Genomic DNA, 23817 nt, shown 5'->3' with positions numbered 1-23817 from the left:
GTAGAAGTGATTTTTGAAAAGTAATGAAAGGGAATTAACTCTAGTTTGTTGAAAAAAATCACTTAAGAAAGTGATTTAAAAAATCACTTGTACAAGTAACTCCCCTGACTGATCATCAATTAGGAGATAACTGTATTGTATGTTTAAGCTGCAACAGCATCAATTAGTGATTTGATGGTTTCAAATTGAGTTTAATGGTGACGCTTTAGTGAAGCCAGTAAACTGGTATTTGCGACCATCAAAACATCAGTTGATGCTGTCAGAGCTTAAAATACAATATTGTTATCTCCATTCTGATGAAACTGACAGAAAATAATGTTAAATCATACATTTTAAATCTGTCATACGTCGTCTGCGCTTGTGCGTAATTTTTCAAAGGGCCAATTCACACCATGAAAATTGTTGAAGTTATCCAATCAAAATGAATGTTACAATGTTGTTGCATTAGAATGGATTATGGTTTGATTAAAAACAAGGTTCAAAGTTAGTTTCTGTACACAAATGTATATGTTTTATAATTTTAGTAATGGATGACTTGCAAATGATATACAGTATTATATACTTAGAAGAAAATACATGTAAATTGTATGTGGAATTACACATATCCTCAGTGATTGATATAATCTTGCATCCAGTTCATGTTAAGTTATGGGCATAGAAAACTCTAGAGGAAATAACCGAATACAAAATAATATCTTAACGTTTCAGAAACCAAAATGTGGACTTCTATGCACAATGCAATGCAGAAGAGCTCACTGGACATAGTGCACAGTTGTTTTTCAGTTATAAAACTACTCTGGAGCTCATTGACCTTTCCCTTGAAAATCGATAAAGCAAAGGTTTGTTTTGTCAACATGATCCCATGGTAATGCTTATGTTTTTCTAATGTTGTCTCGTGCTCATCAACCCAAAATGCATACATGTAATACCAATACAATGTATTAAAATATGAATATAAAAACAAATCCACATTTTGGTACTTATGGGTGGGAGAGGGGGGAACTTATCAAGAACCTCATCATCCCAAACAGGCAATAACAGGCAATATGTATTGCCTGACCAAACATAGCCCTTAAACCAACCACCACTTGGATATTGAAAGAATGAGGATGTATCACATGTACTTCCGCCAAAGATATCAACCAATGAGGTTATACACATATCCTCAGTGATTGATATAATCTTGCATCCAGTTCATGTTAAGTTATGGGCATAGAAAACTCTATAGTCCATACAGCATATTTGCAGGCCAATCTCAAAATACACCACTAGCAAGGCTTTCCCTTAAGGAATAGTATTCCCAATACTCAAAACAAATTCAACACTTTTATTAAATATTATTCCTTTTAAAATTACTTTAAAACACTTCTAAACATTTAAAGATACATGTACACAGTTCTTTATAAATGTTCATAATTCAATTAATTCTCATGAATTTGACCACATACAGACTTTTAAAAGTTGAGTTAAGGCAATAAACTCATATCAAAATGAACATTGTCATTATTTTAATAACATCTTCAGCATGTGGAAAGCTTGTAAGCAAAAGGACTTAACCTCCAAGTGTAAACTATGCTGGCTTGTCTCTTTCTTTACTGTTGTTGAAACAAACACACTCTTTACTTCATAATCAGGAACATTGACAATTGTATTTCCACTCGATTCTTCAAATGTCTGCTGAAAATATATTAGCAAATAACAACTTGTTTATTTGTATTAAAGACAGCATTAGTCACACTTTAAAAAGGAAAAATCCCTTTGCCTACAATCCACGTGGAAAACCACTAGGGAATCAGTGTCCCTCGAACTGTAGACAAAGAAATTTAAATTAAAAAATTTAACCATACATAAAATTTAAGTATACAAATACAAAATCATTCAACATTATATTCATTAGATAAAATAAAACAAAACAAAAATATTGCAACCATGCATTATTTAATCTCCCTTGACAAAAAGATTTTTGTGACATATTTCAACACATCAATGAAATTAAATACACATCCAACAGAAAACATCATGAAATTACGGAAAAATTATTAGCATTACTTTTAAATATGTTCATTTGAACATAAAGCTGCTTCCATCACAGATTTTTTTTTAGTGACTTTCTCAACACAGACATACATAATTTAGTGTAGTATCAATATTTTTCCCATTCATTATTTTCTTATTTTCAGAAATCAAAACATTGCTTCAATTGCAATTTGTTTTTCTTTTTAAAAGGTTGTTCGAACTCATTGACATGAATCATCGTGCAATGTCATATTACTTCTCCTTCATTCGTCAGCCTGTCAAAGCTGTAGGTAACACCATCTGAAAACAAAAACATTCTATTCAATTATATGTACAATCAAACAGACCGCTGAACGCGGATCTCGACGAAGACACCTTAAAATTCAATACACATCACTTCGATAAAAAAACATGAATATCAAGTGACATGTCACACTAAATTATTCCACTTTCTCAATAATTCTATTCTTTTCTAACAAAGTCTTTAAAGAGCATTTCTATCAGTATGTACGATGTAATAATAAATGAAAAGTCCACAACACTCAAAAGTAACAAAAGAAACTATTTACCCTATAAACAATTTTATTATTCTCTTTTCAACTACAGTTTTCAAAAATGGCCAGATATATTTTATATAGCGATAGCACTTTGCCCTGCGTTTAACCGGCGCACAGCATAACAAATATCTGACCACCTGGGTTGATATTGTAAATAACTACCAAAGGTCTAAATCCCAAAACATTTTGCCACCAGGTCAAACATTACCATCTAGTTTTATCAAGAAGCCTCCAAGGCGAATATAAATGACCACCAAGGTCTTGACGCCCCAAGGCTAGTATTTTTAATTCATTGTTGCCATCCAGGCAAATGTAAAAAATCATAGAAATGACTACCTAGGTCTATTGCCACCAAGGCATATAAAAATGACCACCTAGGTTTATTGCCACCAAGGCATATATAAATGACCACCTAGGTCTATTGCCACCAAGGCATATACATGTATAAATGACCACCAAGGTCTTATAAATGTATAAACTGTGATAAGTTAAAATGATCTACTTTTAAATGTAAAAACAGGGAAAAATGTGTATGCTTCTATGAAAGCTATTGTTTCAAGAATAGACAGATATCTACAATATATCAAGCTCTTGCTTTAAGTTGAGAATAGAATCAGCTTATTTTATGACATTCCATATAGTCATAAAAGTTTGTATTTACTGTAATTATAAGATATTAATTTCAGGAAACATGAAAACCTTTATGTAAACAACCTTTTTTTTTTTAAATATTTAGTGAATAATCTATAGACTGAATATATTTTCGTTATTGTAAACTTTTCTTAAGCAGATATGATTGCTAGAATTCCCTTTTCAAAAAAAATAGTTTATATCATGTGCTATAGTCTTTCAGTCTTAAAGATTTTCTTTTACTATGTGAATTTTGGTCAATAGCAAACTAGAAGATTTTCTTGTTAAGGCATACAATATGTACTTTACGTCTATATATTTGTAGATAATAGACTGGACCTGGATACAAGCCTTGATGCAACAAATTATCCTCAATTGAGCATCATGGAAAATGAACAAAATAACAGAAAGGGAGATAACTCATCAACTGATAGTGATGCAACACCAACTGATACATATCCAAAAACTCAATATCGGGTACATGGCAAAACTTTAGTGTCACCTGTGCAGCTACCAAGACAGGCAAACAGAAGCTTTAATAAACCAGTCTTTCAATTATCCTGTGATACACCAATGTCTTTCAGTATTTATTCACCGAGAGTGATGGCCCTATTTTTGAAAATTGTGATGATCATTTTTACTACATTGCTACCATGACAACTCTCCACAATGCAGAAAACCATGAACCTCCATCAGAGTTAGATATTTAAGTGGACAAATGTTTCCAAAGTCATGTTTCAAATGTTTCTAAAGTCATGTTTCTTCCAATTATTTACTGCATATTATTTATAGTCGTAGAAAGTTTTATTCTGGCATCTTAGTTTCTATTTTATTTACTAATGACGATTTGTATTTGTAAATTACTGGAAGAATTAAATATATGTGATTATATGTTATCTTTGGAAACTATGACATCTAAAGTATCTTGAAAAATTGTTTAAATTCTGTTTTTAAGATATATCAATTGCCAACAAACACCAATGGGCGAGGGTCAAATGACCTTACTAGGAACTCTTCAGATTTTATTGTGAGTGTATTCGTAATCAAAACTCTCGACAATATTTTAAGAAAACACACGATACATTATTAATAGTGTATATGACCTTTGTTTTTCCTGTTTCAAATTTATATTCCGCAAAGATTCTAGATTTTTTTTTGTTTCTTAAATACTAATAATCAAGATTAAGAAATGAAAAGACAAAAATTTTAAAATTCAATAAAACAGATCTATGGAAACTGTGAATGGCAAAATTTCAAACTTTGGTTACCCATTTCAACCAGCTGAAGCCGGCTCGGCAGTACGAGTAAGTGCTCTTTTGAAAACGAAAAAAAAAAAACCCATCTTTTAAGTTAAGTATATATTAATTTTTGGAATTTAATTTCTTTTCATATTGTTCATCAAAAATATTTCACCGAATAAGGTCCAAAAATGAAGGTAAAGATAGAATTTTAGTGTCAGTTTAAAATTTTAGATGTTCAGGACGTATTAATGTTGAAAATATACCACACACCGCTATATTTTGACCTTTGATAAAATAGTACTACTAGAACTAGTCAAAGCCGCAAAGCAGCTTGTGCCTTATACAAACAGTCACTTTCTTAAATTGTGGTTGAACTAATTAATGTTTAACAATGATTAGAGCTCTTGCTCTTGTAAAAACTGTGCTTTATATGTTTATTTAAAATCATGTTCTCTTGTGACATTTAAACAAGTGTGCTTTAACTGTTGTGTAAAATAACTTATTGATTTAGTGCTTTAGTATAAACATTATAAGAAACATTCAACATAGGGACTATTGTTTGAAATTTTATATTGTTCTGTTATTGTAACTTGTTATTACATATCTTAAAATATATATGATGAATAAAAATTTGAAAACCCCTTATCTTCTATTATTATCAAGTAAAAATGGCTATACAGGTGTCTGAAGGTATGGAATCAGTTCTTTTAACAAAAAAAGGAGGATATGCAGTTTCAACACACAAAAAACATTGGGTACGCCAAAAAAAATGATAAAAAATCCCCAGTTATGAGACCCAAACTGTTGTGGCTTGACAACTCTGTCACATGTCTGTAGAAGTGCATATACACTTTCCTTTCTGGGATGTTATTTTTCAAGAAACTTCCTAGTAAAAGTGTCAGTTTTAGCTGCAAAGGTCCAAGTTCCTATGGCAAATTGCATTGTCTATATTTACAGAATTGCAACCTATAGTTTTAAAAAACAAGCTTAACCAAGAAAATGAAAATTGACCAATGAACCATGAAAATGAGGTCAAGGTCAGATGAACCATGTCAGGCAGACATGTACAGCTTACATTCCTTCCTTGCAACAAATATATCAGACCTATTGCTTGAAGTCTAAGAAAAACAGACCAAACCACAAAAACCTAACACTGAGCAATGAGCCATGAAAATGAGGTCAAGGTCAAATAAAACCTGTGATACTGACATGTACATCATAAAATATTTCCATACACCAAAGTGACCAAATATAGTTGACCTATTGCATATACAGTAGTAGTATAAGAAAAAAGTCAAAAAGTCAAAAACTTAAAGGAGTAGGTCCAAAATTATAGCAGTTTTACAACATTATTAAAATGAAACCTGTTAGTTATTTATTGGAAAGTAGAATGCTTCTGCTACATAAATATGGGCTATTTTTGACAATTCAATGCACATTTCTTGTGTACTAGCATCATTGAGTCATGTTAAATTACTGAAATTTTCACAATTTTAGCATTTTAGTTGAATTTTAGACGGTTTCTGTCTTAAATGATAGTGGCCACATTTGTGTTCATTCTTAATATTGAAATGTAAGTTGTATTTGATGATAATACATAACATGTATAAAGGTTGAGGATGAGCACGGATGCTATAAAAAAGAAGATGTGGTATGATTGCCAATGAGACAACTATCCACAAAAGACCAAAAATGACACAGACATTAACAACTATAGGTCACCGTACGGCCTTCAACAATGAGCAAAGCCCATACTGCATAGTCAGCTATAATAGGCCCTGATAAGATAATGTAAAACAATTCAAACGAGAAAACTAACGGCCTTATTTATGTAAAAAAATGAACGAAAAACAAATATGTAACACATAAACATACGACAACCACTGAATTACAGGCTCCCGACTTGGGACAGGCACATACATAAATAATGTGGCGGGGTTAAACATGTTAGCGGGATCCCAACCCTGCGTCCACTTTCATTTTTGACAAAAAACATCTGAAAAGTGATAATTTTTATAGATTTTTCATATTTCAGCTAGAATCGGAGCGCTTTTAATGATTTTAAAAATCAGTTGAGATCTTTCACTTAAACTAATTGAATCAATTGAAATGGTCTCTTTTAAAGTGTTTAAAAAGTGTGCAAAATCTTTGTCAGATGAACCTGAAATTGAGGCCAAAATCAGCACTTACCGGATCTACCTTTTGACCACTGAAACATGAAAATGAGGTCAAGGTCAAATGACACCTGCCAGCCAGCTAGACATATACACCTTGCAATCATTCCATGCACCAAATATGATAGAACTTAGTCACTATAATAATTGCATAAAGTATAAGAAAACCAGACCAAAACACAAAAATTTAACTATAACCACTGAACCAAGAAAATGAGGTCAAGTTCAGATGACACCTGCCAGTTGGACATGTACACCTTACAATCCATTCATACACTAAATATACTAGACCTATTGGTTATAGTATCTGAGATATGGACTTGACCACCAAAACTAAACCTATTTCACTGACCCATGAACTGAGGTCAGGGTCAAGTGAAAAAAGTTTGACAGGCATGATGACCTTGCTAGGTACACACATACCAAATATTGTTATCCTATATCTCATAATAAAAGACAAACTAACATTACAAAAACTCAACTTTTTTTTCAAGTAGTCACTGAACCATGAAAAAGAGGTCAAGGACAATGGACATGTAAAAGAAGGAACATAAGACATCTATATACAGAGTATGAAGCATCTAGGTCTTCCACCTTCTAAAATATAAAGCTATTAATAATTTAACTAATGCTACCCAGATCACTATCCCTATGTCGAGCTTTCTGTGACAGAAGTCTACAAAAACCATAAAAAATAGACCTTAAACTGCATTCGATGATCCACAATAGTGTATACAATTTCAAAGGATTGGGTCAAAAGTAAAATCACAAAAACCACAAGTGGGACTAAAACTATCACCCAGAAATATATGAAATACCCTTTTCAATGGCAAGCCACAACTCTTAAACAATTATTGTAAAAAAATCTGACTTGACCAGTATTTTTAAGCGCCTATTATAGTGTTGCTGCATTTGTTTGCACCTGTCCCTAGTCAGGAACCTGATGTTCATTGTTTGTTGATGTGGTTCATAAGTGTTTCTCATTTCTCGTTTTTCATATAAATTAGACAGTTGGATTTCCTGTTTGAATGGTATTTCAGCAGCCAAGGCTCTATGTTGAAGGCTGTACTTTGAGCTATAATAATGGTTTACTTTTACAAATTGTGACTTGGATGGAGAGTTGTCTCATTGGCACTCATACCACATCTTCTTATATCTAGTTACTATAACTTCTACCCCTAAAATATTCAGGCTTAAACAAATCAAACAATATAATAAACAATCTTTATTGCCATATAAACAAATGAAACACGTTTGTGACAAACTAAAACAAAAAAAACTAACATACACTCATGCATCATGTATATATACTAGTATATATATATCAATTGTTGCAAGTATAAAATATAGTGACAAGTCAAAATACCAATTACAACATAATAATATAACACAAAACTTTTAACCCTGGTATATTAAGAGTCCCCTGACCTCAGTTCCATTGACTGTTTTAAAAAGGAACCTAAACTTTGTACATGTTGAAAATTTGATGGATTAAGTATATATTGTAGCTTTTTTTATTAGTGCAACTCATAAAGTTGGGATTTTGAGAAGCATTTTCAGTGAAGTAATTATTTCTTAAATTTTTATTTATTATGCAATGAAAGAAGAAGTGAAATTTATCATCAATTATCTTTAATAGGGCAAAAATTACATTATCTAAGATTTCGTGGTACTTTTTTATGTCTACCTTATTCAAGTTACAGACTAGGATCGTAATAAGTTTACGAAATTCAAAGTTTGAATGTAACAAGTAAAATTCTGTCTCAGTATCTGTTTTGAGATCTTTGTAGAGAAAAAGTTTATTATGTTCACATAAATTTTCAATATTAGTTTTATAGAGGCTTTTATATTTATTTGAAATTCCTCCTTTGATAACATTTTTTTTTTAGAGATTTGACTTCCTTTATAGTTTTACATGAAAACAACTTTTTGGGATCCTCTATCTCTTTATGGATAATATCTTTGGCATATGTATACCAGGAGTACACATTTTAAGAATCTAACATCTTACAAATTTCAAATGATTCTTTAAAAAGAGGATTAGTATCTTTAGTGTGTAGCCTAGCCAAATAAAGTAGAGACTGGACTTTAATAAAATTTTCTATTGGTAACCTTCCAACTTCAAGATGAGTTGCCAAATTTGTTGAGCATTTTCTAACACCCAAAATATATTTACAGAATGATAAATGAACCTTTTCAAAAGGTGATCTATCTATAAAAGAAAATGGATCAACAATTTTGTTACTATAGTTTGCACGAGTTTTTGCTGTTATGAATGGTAGGTATGAGTCCATCATACATACTTTAATACGGGTCTGACTTATGAATCAAAAAGCTAAATGCTACTTTGATTGGCACATTACCAATAGCTGAAAATCAGGAATATAAAGAAAATATAATCTTCCTAGCTTTCTTGGCTAGATCATTAAAGTATACGGTAGTTAAGGTTACCATTTCTTCTAAGAACAGACCCAAGAAATTTATATTCTTAAACATTGTCAATCATTTGAGTTTTATATTTAATAATTGGTTTTTCTAATTTACAGTTTTTGTTTCTGAAATAACATGTATTCTGTCTTCTTTATGTTTACTGTTAAGTGCCATTTATCACAGTATTGGGATAATTTATGCATACTATTTTGAAGTCCATCTTTAGTTTCTAAGAGTAAAATTATGTCATCTGCAAAGAGAAGACTATTTAAATCTGAATCTACTAGTTTAAGTGGTCTGCATTCTTCATTTAAAAATATATCATTTATATCATTAATGAAAATGTTAAACAATGTTAAACAATGTAGGACTGATTGTGTCGCCTTGGCATTCTCTCTGTTTTTAAACCAGGTGCTCCGCAAGGTGCATGCAGCTTTATACGACTGCAGAGGTTGGGGTAAGTATGGACACAACATTGAAGCTTGATATAGTGAGCTCTGAATTTTGATTCTGATAAAATTTTTGACATAATATGTGTTTCTGACACAAAACAAATGTCAAGATCTTATAAATATATTGTGCAATATTGTGCAATTAAAGGTTTCTTCTTCAAACAATAAAATTAAAAAAAAATTAAAGTGAAAACTACTACCCCTTTTTTGCAATTAGTCCAAATCCTGATATTTCTTTATATATAATTTACAAGAAGTGTAAGGGAGGTTAATCCAATCCTACCAAACATTGTATGATAAATGTTTTTGAATTACCTCTCTTTCACTGCTTTTAAATTGTCTTAAATGTCCATTGACCAGATAAAACCTAGTTTTTCCCCTTTTTTTGGCCCCTAATTTCAAAAAATTTCAAGCCATAACCCCCCAAAGTCAATACTAATCATCCCTTCACGGTATGAACACTTGTGGTATAATTTTAGAGAGATTCATACACTTAAACATAAGTTATTGTTTGAAAGCTACAAAAATGCTTATTTTTGGCCCCTAATTCCTAAACTATAAGGACCATAACCCCCAAAATCAATCCCAACCCCTCCTTTAGTGGTATTGAACCTTCTTGTAAAAATGTATAGAGATCCATTCAATAAAACTAAAGTTATTGTCCTGACACTAAATGCATCTTTGGACGACGACTCAGACGACATGATTGTATTTTCCTACGAAAAAAAAATTTGCAGTCATATTAAAAAATGGAGTTGAGGCATTATCAAATTAAAGTGAAGATTCTGTGCCTGAAAACTGGTTTTTTATTACTTGGTATAAATTTTTGCCAACCCCTAATTTAGCCAATTTGAACACAAGACAATCTCTCCAAACAGAGTCAAATGCTCCTTTTAAGTCCACAAAACATGCATATATATTTTTATTATTTTTATGCAGATATTCATTGATCAAAGTTTTCAATATAAACAAACTGTCGGATATCCTATGGTTTTCCCTGAAATCAAACTGAGAGGCAGAAAATTTATTTATCATAAATATTTTTAGTCTATTATTCAGAACACTACTAAATATTTTATACAGACAATTGATTAAAGAAATACCTCTGTAGTTGCCAGGATGGCCTTTATCTCCAGATTTTAATATTAATATAATAAAAGATGAATTCCAGTGTTTGGGATAATGACCAGTTTTTAAAATAAGATTAAAAAGTTTAACATAAGATTTTAATGTAACTGGACTACTGTATTTAATGACTTCATATACTATTTTATCAGGACCAGAGGCTTTACCTTACTTAAGTTTTGATAAAGATTTCTTTAATTTCAGCGCATGTGATTGGTTTATCAGTTTCTAAAGTTACAGACATGTCTCTTTCTATAAATTTTAATTCTTCCTGTATCTTATTTTTAAAGTTTAAATCACCGTCAATGCACATGCCCTGGTTCTGAAAATGGATCATGGTATCATGGTAATTTAATAAAGGTTCTCCACTCTCCTCAACTTTATATTTTCTTAGATTGAAGGAGTTTAAAATTTTCCATAATTCATGAGGATTATTTTCTGAAACATTTGATAATTTATGTAAGAGATTTTTTGTATACTCATATTTTTTCTTTTTTTTATCAATTTTTCAAATGACTTAAGAAACTGTAAATATTTTTGTTTATGGCTAAGATTAAATGGGTTTCATCTTAAATCTTGTCCTACCTTATTTATAATACTTTAATGTTCTTTCACTGAACCATCACTCTTATATGTTTTATTTTTTAAATTTTTCATTAATTTCTTAAATTTACAAGATTTTTCTGTAATTTTAGATAAGATATACAAGCTTCAGTTATTCCTTCTTGGCAGAGAGAAAATGGTTTAAATTCAAAATCAATAATATTATTCCTTATCTCATTAGTTTCTACGACTCTATAAAAGTAAATCATAAGATTTCTTGTTCCACTTGTATGATTAGATATCTGTATTTAATATTCTAAGTCTTGCAGCTTACATATATCCAGTAAATTTTTACCCTGAATATTTAGAACTGGGTCCTCATTATTTCTAGGAATAACTTGATCTACATGATAATCTTCTGGGAGTAAATTATTCATACTTAAATCATTTAAATCTAGAGAATCGTTTTCGAAAAAGTCTGCAGATTTTGCAATCCTTGAATTAAAATCTCCAATAAGTGCAGTTTTTCCAAGATTAGAAAATTAACTAAATTGAGACTGTAGAAATTCATAGTCATTGTCATAGTGTGTGGAATTTATTGGTGGGATATATATAGCACAGATAAAAATATCAAACTGTAGTCCAAAAAAAGTTTTATCAAGTTTGAGCCAAGCTCTATTTTTTTATGATGACCTATTTTTTTCCTAAGACATCCCTTTAGCAATGTTTTTTTTAATGTATAACAAAATTCCACCACTGTGACATTTAGCTTATTTATTCTTTTTTCTTACTGTTGAAAAGGAAATGTAACCTCGAATTTGTGTTTCTTTACTATCCCCTTTCCATGTTTCAAGTAATATATTAATATCACCTTTAACCTTTTTTGTAAAAAATTATAATCAATTTTGTCTGCAAGACCACGAACATTCCAAGATGATATTCTGATTTTATTGCAAACAGTGTTATTCATATATATTTGTATAATGTATTGTAAACATAGTGATATTAAACCCATAAGCATATCTAATTTTTTCTTTAAAGCAAAAATTTATAGTATAAACATATATAAGCTTAACATATTTATTATGTCTATTCAAATAAGCTTTTCATTTCAAGTATTTTGAGAAAAAAGTAATTCAGTGAAGAAATAAAGATCTTAATTTATTTACATGGCAAAATTCACCGTTATGATTAATTAACAGACAACATTCTTTTATTTACTACACAATTAGTTTCTTTCCTGTTGAAAGGGAAACAACTCTGTCATTATATTATATTTTTCTATATTATCTAAAGTTACTGATAGATGAACATATAAATGGCATAAATGATAATTATTCAAATATAAAATACTGCTTTTTCTGTACAGTTAAGGTGGTACCCAACACCTTAACTAAAATTAATTTGGCTCATTTAATTTTCATAAAATTTTGTCAAAGTATTTACTTTGACCCTTTGACAAAAATATAAAAATTTCAAAAAATTTGAAACAACCGTCTTATCAGAAAAATTACACTGGTTATATAGCAGTTTGACAAGCACTTATTTTGATAATTGAGAAGCTTAATATTCCCTAAACAACACAACGTAATTTAAATGTTTCACTGATTTTACAGAGTTATCTCCCTGTAGTGTTCGGTACCACCTTAATATAGTAATCAACTTCAGTTTTATTCAACTCTTTGTATGTCACTAATTTGGTTAAAGTTTTTTACATTATAATGTTCTATCTATTGTCTCTCTTAGTATGCGTTACTTATGTGTTGAATGTATTGAGTTAAAAGAATATGTTAATAAAGTTGCAAAGTTTTCAAAATAATACAATTTAGAAATTAAAATATTATTGTCCACTGTTTTCCACTGGTGAAGATGTTATATATTCCTCATACTGTTACTTGTGTCATTCAATTATCCTTCAATTATTACTGGAATTTTTTTATAACTACTGGTAGTCTTGTATGTATGTTCTTCTTCCACTAAATAGCAGTAGTGGTTTGTACTGTATTTCTGCAATCCTGCAGTTTCAACACATATTACATCGTCATCTTAATCTTCAGGATTGCTGAGGTGTAAGTATTCTCTGTCAGTACATCTATGGTTGATTTTTCTGGTGTCTTTTATGTTTTAACCAGAGTTTAGGCTGGGTATTTAGATGGTGCTGCTACGATTCTAAATTTTGGAGTTATTTCCTGTTTAGTGGTAGCTTCTACCGGTGGAATCCATTTGGCTATTGGTTCTGCTGTGGCTTTAGGTCAGAGTTGCCGTTTTCTCCATGAAGTCTGTTGTTGTTGTGCATACACAAAAATTGTCTGAATTACATTGTATTTTTGTTATAGTTATCCGACACAAACCTTTTATGCAGCCACAGTAGAAGTTACCTGAAAAAGAAATATAGATTCTTAAACATATCTCAGTCAGAAACATTGAAACACTATTTAATGCAAGAGAATAATTATCTAAAAATAACAATAAGAATAATATATATACACATAACTTTTCTTTTACTTTTTTTTAAAATGGTTTGGTGGCATTATTAACTGTTAAAACACCAGTCTTTATTAGCAAAATAGGATGAACAACAAGTTATTTGATGTCTGACATTAAATATAATGTTTTTCTTTATAATTGATTTATCATTCATCAGGCCATTATGCTTCTCATTTTTCATGTTGTGGACTTTTATAGTTAACAATACAGTATAGTTTTTTTCTCATTGTTGAAGGTGGTAAGGTGATATGAGTTGCTAAAATCTTTGTCATATGTGTCAATTGACTCATTGCATTGGCAATCACACTGCATCTCTTAATTTTATCATAGTGGTAAAAATCAACATTGACATGCTATTAGATAAATAGTTCATAAATCTGTCTCCTGATTCTCACCATAAAGGTCAGCTCCAGTGGCTATTGCCAGCCTCTATCCTTATCAACTAGCTGTGATGCTAACCTAAAATATAAAATGCTTCATCATCAAAAATTGGTTTATAGTATATAAAGGTAATACATGTTGAGAATATATGGATTAGACAGCTATTCAGCAACACAGCAATTACTTATGCAATTAACAAATATCCTTTAATTTACTCATATAATGGTACTGATAAATGAGAGTAGACTTCTGACCAACTCTTATATTCCTAGAGCAATAAAGAAATTCTATAAAAAAAATGATATATTTTTTTTAACAAAATAACAGACTGGTACATACCTTTGTATAAACTGTATAAGCTGTATAAGACAACCAAGTTTATTGCCAACACCATGAAAACATCTCACTGAAAAAACCTAAAAATAAAATAAAATGGATACATTAAATATTTTACAAATCCATTTCACTTGTCAAGATAACATTTACTAAATATTGTTTTGATTTCTTACTACATAAATCAGATTAGTATTATATCAACACTTAAGTTTGTAAAATTCCTATAAAGATGTAATACAAAAAAGAAGTAAAAGAATAATGACTTGATTTCAACTGCACAAAAATCTCAATAATTTACTGAGTTATCTCTTATTGAATAAACAAATCTTGGTTGAAATTGTCTCCCCTTGGAAGTAATATTTCAATCTGTAGGCTTACTTTTTATAATTTTAATAGTAAATCTTGTTGATATACCTGGTACACGTATCTTTAAATATTTAACAGGTAAAATAATTCAGTGTTTTGCATGTAGAAAATAAAGTTTTGTTTCTTGTTTCCCGGTAAGTTTTACACTCCTAACTAGGAGTCTTCTCCCCATAGGCGGATCCAGTGGGGCCCTGGGGGGCCCGGGCCCCCCCTTTCGTGGGAAAAATTTGGTTGATTATATAGGGAATCATTGAAGCACGACTGGAGCCGCCCCCCCCCCCTTTGGTCAGTCAGCGGGCCCCCCTTAGGAAAAGTTCTGGATCCGCCACTGCTCCTGTATTTGGAAGAAGAATAAGAAGTTTCTTAATTTTTATCAAATATTACTAGAAAATGTATAGAAATTGTTAGGCTTAAATAAACTTGCCTTTCTTATTTTCTTGGTAAAGCTGCAGAATTTCTGACTTGGTTGAAGATTTCTTTAACCATCTTCCATGGAATAATGCTCTGCTGGCTGCGATATGGAAAAACTATTTGAGAAAAATAATTGAAACAATATTTAATGCAAAAGAATAATTAACTGAGCATTACAATAATGATGTACAGTATATAACATTTCTTTACTTTGCTTTAAGTTGACATGTTAACATATCTTTTAAACTACCAGTCTTTGTTGGTACAAAACCAGGGCAGCAGTCCTTTTGTGCCAATTACTGTTTTTCAGTCACCAGAATATCCCAAACTATCTCCCAATATCTTTTTTTATCCAACCATGGCAACTGGAGTAGTAAAATACAAATAATTTATTTAATTCAGACAAAAATACCATATATGATTTTAAACTTTCAAAATTTAACAAAAAGTGTAGTACCCCACAATTTCTACCACCCCTTACACTTTTATTAAGATGTACTAGAACACCCCTGCGATATCATGGGTTTGTGACTGAATTTCAGTATATAACTATGTATAGCCTTATTTTAGCCTGAACTTTTAGTATTTTTTTGGTATTGTCATCTGATAAAGTCATGCTGATTATAAGATACAGTTTTCTTAGCTTTTAAAATATTTCGTAAAAACTGTGAATCAAAGAATTCAGCTTTATTTATAACTAACATAGGACAATGCCGTTGATTAAAAAATACTCAATTCTGGACCCTTTCATTTTGAAATGATTAATATTACTTGAGTGTTATGAATTAAGTTCCAGGTCGACAAGTTCAGTCTAGTAATGAGGGTAGTAATGCCTCTTGCCGTTAGACGTCAAATGGTCCTTTTCTGCTAGCATAAGGGTAAAATTGGAAAGCATTTAACCATGATTCTATAAATAGTTATCAAAGGTACTAGGATTATAATTTAGTACGCCAGACGTGCGTTTCGTCTTTAAAATATTCTTAACGTGATCCTTCAGAAGTCTCAAAAGAGGGGCGAAAGATACCAGTGGGACAGTCAAAAACCAGCAGTAATAACGGTGCTCTGAAAGGATAAGCAGAAGGTCGTGTTGTTCATTTAAACCTGGTAATAGTTTAATTCGATAGGTCACATATGTAAAAAGGGAAGGGGATTGTAGTAATGACATAAGGAACATTTCCGATATCATCTGTAAAACGGTTATTCCATAAAAAAAGGTGAACCAAATTGTGATGGCATCCAGAAAATTTATGAAGGGATGATCTCAACTTCATTATTTGGAACTCTTATTTGATAGCTTCCTTGTGAGCACCAGCCCTCTATCAAGGCAATCATGATAGGAAATACAAGCCAGGGAATATGGCATCAATTGGAAGATGTACTCTGTATGCAGGCACTGCTGGAATGTTGCTACATAGAAATGGAAAGTTCACAATTGGGAAGCTGAAATCATCTCTTTTCATGCTTTGTCGTAAAGTTTTGTTTTCAACCAACCCTCTTTGTCAATTTCTAGATGTAAGTCAAGATATGAGGCAGACGTTATTGTATCTGTTGTATCTTTTATCTCTAGTTCAATGGGATAGATGCTTTCAACTTAATCACCACATTTTGAGTTATTTAGTGCAAGATCATCATCAACTAACTCTTGAAATCCCCAGGTTCCTTAAAAGGATAACAGTCAAAACTAAACAAAATTTAAACTTAAATTTAAAACTACTTGGTTTAATAATTCTAATTGTTTGCAATTCTTGAAAACTGTTGGAAGTCTTAAAAGGAATCCCTGTAATAATGAAAGCATTCAAATTATTTTGGACTCTTATGGACTCATGAGAAACTACTTCAACTAAAGTATGATCCCTATTAAAAGTATGGCAATCAGATTTCTGTTGGATTGGCCAGCAATTTGATGTATTACTAAATGGTATTTCAAATATAATAAACTCATCATAGATACCAGGTTCAAAATATTATATTTATACAAGAGCATGTTTCGTCTAAAAAAGATTCATCAGTTACGCTCGAATCAAACAATGTTTATAAGGCCAAATAGAGGACAAAGTTTAAGAGCATTGAGAACCAAAAATTCCTTCAAGTTTTGCCAAATACAGCTAAGGTAATCTATTCCTGAGGAAGAAAAGCCTTGGTTTTTCAAAAGTTCCAAGTTTTGTTAACAGTTAATGACACCTTAAAAATACCTCGAGACCAAATACCCTTGTCTAGCGGCTCGGAAAATTTAACAGTCCCTCAAGTTATAACTAATATTTTTTCGCAAATACCCCCGTAACATGATATATGTGTTTACAATTTTTATGTATTTATTATATTACAAATTTGCTTTAAATAATGATGGAAAGGCTATAAATATTAGTCGCAACAGGTTTTCTTTACAGTTTTGTAAAATTTAAAAAAAAATTCCCTTTGACCAATGCAGACAATTAGCACAACCTTCACACCAAAATTTTATCATTTTTCTGGAATGGAATTTTCATTTCCCTCAAAATACCTTCTATATTTAAATGCTCATAACTTTTTTATTAGTGCAAGTTTTTGGAAAAACTAAAGTGTTTGTTAAAGTAAAAACATTGATGAAATTAAATCAATAATAAAATTCCAAAAGAAGAACATATCATTGTGTAATTAAGGTTACTTTTCTAAATTCATTTCAAATCACATAAATTCCTACCCAGATTATTTGAGAAAAATCAATGAAAAGTTCAAAACTCAACCTACAGTTTTCAGAATTGCATCCTTGGCTGTCATAACATTACTATCCTACAAATGGACGAAAAAGAAAAGTTGTTACTACAAGAGATCTTGAGAATGAAGCTTAGCGAAGATGCAATTAGTAGTATGAAGCTTTACAACACCACCAACAACACAGGTCTTTGAGTGTAAATTTACCTAAGAATGTATGTAACCTTCTCAAGAGGCATGGAGGCCAGATTGGCATCTGGAATTCACAGAAACAACATGCCAGAAACTCAGCAAAGCATGGACAAACAGTTTACCTACAAGCAAGACTATGAAAAAAAACCCTGAAGTTAAACATAGATGTCTTACACATTGTTACACAGAGTGGGGAAAAAATAGTGGAACATACATGTAGAGAGGCCAAGCTAAAAAGTAAAGAGCAAGATGTTTACAGAAAAGGACAGTTGGACCCAGTACCTGCCTTTCTTAGCCATAGTACTAACTGCAAGAGAAAACTATTACCAGCACCATAGATGAGACAGTAACCCAGCAACTCATGCAACCAAAGGTCCTTTTAAGGACCACCCAAATCCTTCAAAAAGATATGTGAAATTGGTGTTAACACCAATTAAATAAAGTAAACATTTAATCTAATATTACTTAGGGGCAGTTTTTTCTTGTAATTTTGCTCAATATTTTGGAATAAGTCCTTTAACCCTCTTGCTGCCGGAGGGACACATATGTCCAAACCGGCAGTGCCGGAGGGACACATATGTCCATGGATAAATTTATGCAAGCTTCTTATCAATGCTGTATCTCTTTCAATTAAAATACGGAAGAATAAACAGGGTTATGTTTTTCTCCAATTGGTCCCAAATGTAGTGGTCATTTTGTCGTGATGTCATATATCGAATGACGTTGTTGTTTGGCATGTTACGTCACAGACGTTGAGCTGTCATATTTTCCGGCATATGAAATGCAACCTTGAAAAACGGTCGGCAGCAAGAGGGTTAAATGAAATATTTGCCCAAAACAGAAAAATTATGAGCCCCTAATTTGAGATTTGCCGCAAAAGTTTCAACATTTAAACTTAACAACCCCAAAATATGGTAAAAAAGGCATCAAAAATTATTTTTCAATCATTTACTATGAATTAACAATGAAATAAATATCTTTGCATTTCAAATTTGAAGCAAATGGTGCAAATTAGGGGACCAAAACGTCCATAAATTTGTCCTATAAAGTTATTTTCCCTTAATTGTCTATCAAAACATAATGACAATTAAAAAAAAATCCACCTGCTCTTTTCCGATAAGGTTTGGTGTGCATAAAGTTTGACTTTTATCCCAAAACATACCAAAAATTCAGAAAACTCTCGCTGCTCATTTTCAAACTTTTAGGACACCGGTATTGATAAAGCCAGAGAGCTTCCGAGAAGGGGAAATTCCACCTTTATTTTCGATTAGGGCAAGGTTCCGGTGCAAAAAGTTGACATGCATGTGTCTGGACACATGGACACAACGAATTACAAATATTGAAGTCTTATCTTTCACCTGGGATTTTTATTATGTTCATAAAAAAAAATTTCGGAACCTAAGCTTCCTCCGATAATTTTTTTTCCTATAATGTGGAACAGAAATACATTCTATTTTTCTCAAAACCATTGCCATATGATATGATATGTAAGAGTGAGTAGCATCCACTGTTTCCAACTATGATAATTGATATTCCATTGAAAAAAGAGGTATAAAAAATGATACAGAATGATACAAAGGAAAATACACAATCAGGGCTACTTTAAAAGACTGCTTTAATATGATACCATATCTATCCCTGTTATAAAATGACCATATCAGGGGCGGATCCAGCCATTTTAAAAAGGGGGGTTCCCAACCCAGAGAAATGGGGGGGGGGGGGGGGGTTCCAGCTATATGCTCCCATTCAAATGCATTGATCGGCCAAAAAAAAGGGGGGGGGTTCCAACCCTGGAACCCCCCCTCTGGATCCGCGCCTGCATATCATGTTTATAATATTTGCAGTTTTAAGTATGTCTTAATCTAGTAGCATACATGTACATGCGGGAGATTTGGAATGCTTTTAAATATTTCTGGATCAAACACTTACAGGAAAATACAAAAAGTAATAAGGTATAAATATAAATCTTAGCTTAATCTGTAGACTGGACAGATGTTTATAATCTGCTGTTTCACTGTCTCAACTGTTGTTATTTTCACTATTCTCAAATTCAGCAGTGCAAAAAAAATTTTCAAGCAGGTGACAGCATAATTTTTTTTTTCAGCTACATTGCAAAACATAATTTTTTTTCAGCTACAGTTTAAAAACATAATTTTTTTTTTTGTTCATTTAGGCCATTAAAATATTTTTATATTTTTTTCAAAAAAATCCCAGGCCCCCCCAGATAATAAAATGGTTGTTGCCTAAATACAAACAAATAGTAAAAAAATTAAGAAAGAAAACATTCCAGGATAGTCCAAATGTAACAAATATAGACCCCCCTTATTTTTACTGAAAAATCAAGTGTAGAAAATACATTTGTCTGTCTGTAAGTATATCCTCAGAACAAGAAAATCTTCATCAAACATAGCTGTGAGAACAGAGCTAGGGAGATACCCACTAGAGATGCATATAAAAACTCAAAGTATACTTTACTTTATATCAAGATTACCAAATTCTGAAATTAATCCATTATTATATGAATCCTTTTTACTTTCTATAAGTTTAGATAATTCAGGTTGCTATACCTGGTTTACATATGTTAAAAATATTTTGAAAGAGGTAAACATGGACATATCCATTCTTGAGGGAAACAAAAGAAAAAAATACTGAAATTTAAAAAAAAAACAACCTTAAAACATCAATTATTAAATTTCTACACAAATATATTTTAACAAAAATTTGAAAAAATAGATAAAAAAAGTAAATTGTATTTATATAAAAGTTTAAAGCAAAATTTTAAAATGGAAAACTACTTAAACTGTAAATCTTTTGAAAAGAGAAGTAACATAACAAAAATGAGAATTAGCTATCATAATTTAGTGATAGAAAAAGGAAGACATTTAAAAATACCTATCTAGAGAAAAAAGACTGTGCACATCCTGTAATACAATGGAGGATAAAGCCCATTTTATTTTATACTGTAAAAAAAATGCTAAGCTAAGAGATAACTTTATAGGAAATGTAATTAAACATATGCCAGATTTTATGTCTTGGCAAAAAAATGAAAAAATTAAATATCTTCAATCTGCGACGCGCCCTGCCAGAAAAAAAAAGACGACATTAAACATACACAAAGGCCTTAACAGAAAACATACCTGCAAATGTCCCATAGGCCACACGACCTAAAGGAAAAAAAAGGAACCATTTGACATACACAAAGGCCTTAACAGAAAACATACCTGCAAATCTCCAATCTGCGTCGCGCCCTGCCAGAATAAAAGAAAAGACAACATTAGACATACACAAAGGTCTTAACAGAAAACATACCTGGGAATCCTCAATCTGCGTCGTGCCCTGCTAGAAAAAAAGAAAAGGCGCAATTAGACATACACAAAGGTCTTAACAGAAAACATACCTGGGAATCCTCAATCTGCGTCGCGCCCTGCTAGAAAAAAAGAAAAGGCGCAATTAGACATACTCAAAGGTCTTAACAGAAAACATACCTGGGAATCCTCAATCTGCGTCGCGCCCTGCTAGAAAAAAAGAATAGGCGCAATTAGACATACACAAAGGTCTTAACAGAAAACATACCTGGGAATCCTCAATCTGCGTCGCGCCCTGCTAGAAAAAAAGAAAAGGCGCAATTAGACATACACAAAGGTCTTAACAGAAAACATACCTGGGAATCCTCAATCTGCGTCGCGCCCTGCTAGAAAAAAAGAAAAGGCGCAATTAGACATACACAAAGGTCTTAACAGAAAACATACCTGGGAATCCTCAATCTGCGTCGCGCCCTGCTAGAAAAAAAGAAAAGGCGCAATTAGACATACACAAAGGTCTTAACAGAAAACATACCTGGGAATCCTCAATCTGCCCGCGCCCTGCTAGAAAAAAAGAAAAGGCGCAATTAGACATACACAAAGGTCTTAACAGAAAACATACCTGGGAATCCTCAATCTGCGTCGCGCCCTGCTAGAAAAAAAGAAAAGGTGCAATTAGACATACACAAAGGTCTTAACAGAAAACATACCTGGGAATCCTCAATCTGCGTCGCGCCCTGCAAAAAAAAAAAAGGCCACACGACCTAAAGGAAAAAAAAAGAAACCATTAGACATACACAAAGGTCTTAACAGAAAACATACCTGGGAATCCTCAATCTGCGTCGCGCTCTGCTAGAAAAAAAGAAAAGGTGCAATTAGACATACACAAAGGTCTTAACAGAAAACATACCTGGGAATCCTCAATCTGCGTCGCGCCCTGCTAGAAAAAAAGAAAAGGCGCAATTAGACATACACAAAGGTCTTAACAGAAAACATACCTGGGAATCCTCAATCTGCGTCGCGCCCTGCTAGAAAAAAAGAAAAGGTGCAATTAGACATACACAAAGGTCTTAACAGAAAACATACCTGGGAATCCTCAATCTGCGTCGCGCCCTGCTAGAAAAAAAGAAAAGGCGCAATTAGACATACACAAAGGTCTTAACAGAAAACATACCTGGGAATCCTCAATCTGCGTCGCGCCCTGCTAGAAAAAAAGAAAAGGCGCAATTAGACATACACAAAGGTCTTAACAGAAAACATACCTGGGAATCCTCAATCTGCGTCGCGCCCTGCTAGAAAAAAAGAAAAGGTGCAATTAGACATACACAAAGGTCTTAACAGAAAACATACCTGGGAATCCTCAATCTGCGTCGCGCCCTGCAAAAAAAAAAAAGGCCACACGACCTAAAGGAAAAAAAAAGAAACGATTAGACATACACAAAGGTCTTAACAGAAAACATACCTGAGAATCCTCAATGTGCGTCGCGCCCTTCTAGAAAAAAAGAAAAGGCGCAATTAGACATACACAAAGGTCTTAACAGAAAACATACCTGGGAATCCTCAATCTGCGTCGCGCCCTGCTACAAAAAAAGAAAAGGCGCAATTAGACATACACAAAGGTCTTAACAGAAAACATAACTGGGAATCCTCAATCTGCGTCGCGCCCTGCTAGAAAAAAAGAAAAGGCGCAATTAGACATACACAAAGGTCTTAACAGAAAACATACCTGGGAATCCTCAATCTGCGTCGCGCCCTGCTAGAAAAAAGAAAAGGCGCAATTAGACATACACAAAGGTCTTAACAGAAAACATACCTGGGAATCCTCAATCTGCGTCGCGCCCTGCTAGAAAAAAAGAAAAGGTGCAATTAGACATACACAAAGGTCTTAACAGAAAACATACCTGGGAATCCTCAATCTGCGTCGCGCCCTGCAAAAAAAAAAAAGGCCACACGACCTAAAGGAAAAAAAAAAGAAACCATTAGACATACACAAAGGTCTTAACAGAAAACATACCTGGGAATCCTCAATCTGCGTCTCGCCCTGCTAGAAAAAAAGAAAAGGCGCAATTAGACATACATAAAGGTCTTAACAGAAAACATACCTGGGAATCCTCAATCTGCGTCGCGCCCTGCTAGAAAAAAAGAAAAGGTGCAATTAGACATACACAAAGGTCTTAACAAAAAACATACCTGGGAATCCTCAATCTGCGTCGCGCCCTGCTAGAAAAAAAGAAAAGGTGCAATTAGACATACACAAAGGTCTTAACAGAAAACATACCTGGGAATCCTCAATCTGCGTCGCGCCCTGCAAAAAAAAAAAAAGGCCACACGACCTAAAGGAAAAAAAAAGAAACCATTAGACATACACAAAAGTCTTAACAGAAAACATACCTGGGAATCCTCAATCTGCATCGCGCCCTGCTAGAAAAAAAGAAAAGGCGCAATTAGACATACACAAAGGTCTTAACAGAAAACATACCTGG

The 23817-nt window shown here is 32.4% G+C and overlaps 1 long non-coding RNA gene across 2 annotated transcripts; it reads right to left on the bottom strand.

Annotated features, from left to right (window-relative positions):
• Positions 1 to 7830: 7830 nt before the first annotated feature.
• On the bottom strand, positions 7831 to 19421 carry LOC143072517 (uncharacterized). Of its 2 annotated transcripts, XR_012977218.1 has the most exons (6): positions 19195 to 19421; positions 17877 to 17918; positions 15163 to 15265; positions 14376 to 14452; positions 14051 to 14114; positions 7831 to 13546 (listed from the first exon to the last, which is right to left on the bottom strand). It is a non-coding gene; the product is annotated as an uncharacterized LOC143072517 (long non-coding RNA). The 2 variants fall into 2 exon arrangements; XR_012977217.1 differs by lacking the exon at positions 17877 to 17918 and having other exon boundaries at positions 19195 to 19416.
• Between the last annotated feature and the right edge of the window lie 4396 nt (positions 19422 to 23817).

Source organism: Mytilus galloprovincialis, chromosome 4, assembly GCF_965363235.1.
Source record: "Mytilus galloprovincialis chromosome 4, xbMytGall1.hap1.1, whole genome shotgun sequence".
Classification (NCBI taxonomy): domain Eukaryota; kingdom Metazoa; phylum Mollusca; class Bivalvia; order Mytilida; family Mytilidae; genus Mytilus; species Mytilus galloprovincialis.
This window is presented reverse-complemented; position numbering and strand designations above follow the sequence as displayed.